Source organism: Phocoena phocoena, chromosome 1 (assembly GCF_963924675.1).
Source record: "Phocoena phocoena chromosome 1, mPhoPho1.1, whole genome shotgun sequence".
NCBI lineage: Eukaryota > Metazoa > Chordata > Mammalia > Artiodactyla > Phocoenidae > Phocoena > Phocoena phocoena.
The window spans coordinates 143,439,712-143,443,435 of NC_089219.1; the positions used below are offsets into that span (position 1 = coordinate 143,439,712).

Here is a 3,724-nt window from a genome sequence, read left to right on the forward strand (position 1 = left end):
AAGCGTTTGGACTACTCATATAGCACTCCAACTTTTAAGGCCGCCACCCAAGGGCCCGCAAATCATTTACCTCTGAGAGCCAATGGAGCTTGCTATAGTCCCAAGATCTATAGCACACAGAGCAGTTCTTAAATGGGTGTGCTGGCACTCCCCATGGCTATCTCCCCAGGCTCAACACAGAGGAAGCAGACAAAATCGCCCACCTCCCAGTTTTTTCTGGGAGAAATTTGACTGCATATGTCACTAGCTGCTGTCTGAAGTTCTGGCACCTGGTTAGCTAGCATCTAGGTGCTGCCTGGGATCGTCCAAGCAGCCCAAAAGAGCAATTAGGCAAGAAAAAGAATTAAAAGGCATCCAAAGCAAACAGGAAGAAGTGAAATTGTTCCTGTTTGCAGATGGAATATCATATATGGAAAACCATAAAGTCTCCACCAAAAAAAAAAAAACTGTTTGAAACTAATAAATTCAGTGAAGTGGTAGGATAGAAAATCAATATACAAAAATCAGTCGCATTTTTTTATATATTAACAACAAACTATGGGAAGGAAATTCAGAAAACAATCTTATTTACAAGAGCATCAAAAATAAAATAAAATACTTGGGAATAAATTTAACCAAGGAAGCGAAAGATCTGTACACTGAAAACCAGAAAACACTGATGAAAGAAATTTAACAAGACACAAATAAATGGAAAGATATTTAGTGCTCATGGATAGGAAGAATTAATGCTGTTAAAATGTTCATACTACTCAAAGTGATCTACAGATTCAATTCAATCCTTAACAAAATTCCAATAGCTTTTTTCACAGAAATAGAAAAAACAATTCTAAAATTGGTATGGAACCACAAAATACCCCGAATGGACAAAACCATCTTGAAAAAGAACAATGCTGGAGGCATCACAGGGCCTGATTTCAAACCATGTTTCAAAGCTTTAGCAATCGGGCTTCCCTGGCGGCGCAGTGGTTGAGAGTCCGCCTGCCGATGCAAGGGACGCGGGTTTGTGCCCCGGTCCGGGAGGATCCTGCATGCCGCGGAGCGGCTGGGCCCGTGGGCCCGTGGGCCATGGCCGCTGGGCCTGCGCGTCCGGAGCCTGTGCTCCGCAACGGGAGAGGCCACAGCAGTGAGAGGCCCCCGTACCGCCAAAAAAAAAACAAAAGCTCTAGTAATCAAAACAGCGTGAAATTAGCATAAAACCAGATACACAGATGGATGGAACAGAACAGTAGAATACGAGACCCCAGAAATAAACCCACATATACCTGCTCAATTAATCTTTGACAAGCCATGATATCACTCAAAAGTGGAATCTTTTAAAAAAACAAACAAAAAAATATATATATATCTCAAACTCACATGGGCGCTGGACCATGCCGGGGGCGCGCCGGCCCAGGGCTTCCCTGAGTCCAGGACGGCAAGTTGGAGTCCTCTCACCTGCCTGGCTGCGCTTTCCGCCCCCACTGGTTCTGGGACGGAGCCGCGACCCTGGGCGAGAGGCGGCGCCCTCGAAGCTCGGCGGGCAGGCCTGCCGCCGGGTCAGGGAGCGCAGGGGCCCGACAGGGAGCGTGGACCCGGGCGGGCAGACGGGTGCGTGCCCTAGACCTCTCTGCGCCGCCGCCTGACGCAGCGAGGGGCGGTGCCCGCCGCGGCAACGCCCCCAGGCCCCACTCGGCCCGGGGGTCACGCGTCTCACAGAAGCCGCAGAGCTCTGCGTGGCGCTTGAGGGCAGATCCTGTCCCGGAGTCTTTGTTCCGTGATGTGAGGGTGAGTGTGGTGGTGGTGTCGGGAGGTCGGACCCGAAGGCCACCTCCCTCTTTCATCATCCTCCCCTGGGGCTGTGGCGCCTTCCTGACCCCCTGCCTGACGGCCTTGCCATGTGGTGTTGCTTGACGGGGTCTTCTGTCCCCAGCAGAGCCTGAAGCATCTTCTTTGGCCCTAGGTGAAGACAGAGGAGCTGGCTGTGACCTTGGCCCTGTCCTGGATGTCCCAGCCTTGGGCTGAATGGCGGCACCCCCACTGGGCCTTCCGGTGCTGACCCACCTGCTGGCAGCCCTCTTTGGCATGGCTCATGGGCTGCCGTCACAGGATCCGGGTGGCTGCCTGGGGGTGGTAAAAGACCTCCCCGAGGGTTGGAGTCTCCCCTCCTACCTCTCTGTGCTTGGGGCGCTGGACACCCTGGGTCTGCTGCTGGTGGTGACTCTGTGGCAGCAGTCGGCCCCAGGCAAGGGCGAGGGGGCCCCCATCCTGCTGCCGCCTTCTAGGGTCTCCTGCTGCTGTTGCTGTCACCGCCAGCTGTACCCACAAGGGGCCCAGGGCCTGGCCTGCGAATGGGAGCCCCAGGAATGGAGGAAGAGGCCTGGCGCGGCAGGAGCTACCCGGCCAGTTGGCAGGCATCACCCCCAGCCCAGACCCTGCAGCCCATCGGTGGTGCCTGTCTGCTGGGCCTGCTGGCCACCACCAACGCTCTGACCAAGGATGGGTTGCTTGTTGTGCAGAGCTGGTTCTGCCCGCCCTACAGACACCTGGCCTACCACTTGGCCGTGGTGCTGGGCAGTGCCGCCTCACCTGCTTCCTGACCATGGGCGTTCTATACAGGTCCCTGGCAGGGCTGGGCAGTCTCTCTCTGCTGGGCATGCTCTTTGGGGCCTGCCTGATGGTGCTGGCAATCCTGAGCCCCTGCCCACCCCTGGTGGGCACCTCTGCAGGGGTGGTCCTTGTGGTGGTGGTGTAGATTCTGTGTCTGGGCATGTTCTCATACGTGAAGGTGGCTGCCAGCTCCCTGCTGCACGGGGGGGATGGGGAAGTGGGGAGCTGTCACTGCTGGCGGCAGGCTTGGCCATCCAGGTGGGCTCCCTTTTCAGCGCTGTTGTCATATTCCCTCTCACCATCTACCACGCGTTCCCCAGCAGGAAGAACCATGTGGCCCAATGTGCCTTCTAAACCTGGGCAGGTGGGGACTTTGCTCCACCCCACCTGTCTTCAGATTGGGGCGGCCACAGTGCCTGAGTGCCCATGGCCCATAGAGGCCCACTCCACACACAGCATGATGTAGGACGCCTGCGCTCTCCACAGGAGAATCTGGGGACCACAGAGCAGGCTCGAAGCCAAAGCCAAGCTGGGGATGTGGACTTGGCCCCGGGCCTGGGATCTGTGTGGGATTTGTACAATAAAGCATTTTTATTCAAAAAAAAGAAAAACTCAAAAGAAGCAGAGTAGAATGATGGTTGCCAGGTGTTGGGGTGGGGGGCAGTGAGGGAAATGAGAAGAGATGGGTGAAGAGTACAAACTTTGTTATAAAGTGAATAAGTTCTGTGGGTCTAATGTATAGCATGGTGACTATAGTTGATTAGACTGTACTGTATATTTTGAAATTTGCTAAGAGAGTAGATCTTAAGTGTTCTCACAAGCACACACAAAAAAGATAAATATATAACGTGATGGAGGTGATGGACATGTTAACTTGATTGTGGGAATTCTTTCACGATGTATATGGATATGAAATCATCACATTGTACCCTTTAAATATATTACAATTTTATTTGTCCATTATACCTCAGTAAAGCTGAAAACAAAAAGGAATGAAATATGATACATGCTATAGTGTGGATGAACCTTGAATACGTAACACTGAGTGAAAGAAATCAGACACAGAGCGTCACATATTGTATGATTCCATTTATATGAAATATCCAGAAGAATTAAATCCAGAGAGAACACAATGGTG

At 52.4% G+C, this 3,724-nt stretch overlaps 1 pseudogene; it reads left to right on the plus strand.

Moving 5' to 3' along the window:
• Nucleotides 1-2,001: 2,001 nt before the first annotated feature.
• On the plus strand, nt 2,002-2,940 carry LOC136118011 (solute carrier family 52, riboflavin transporter, member 2 pseudogene; annotated as a pseudogene).
• The last annotated feature ends 784 nt before the right edge of the window (nt 2,941-3,724 follow it).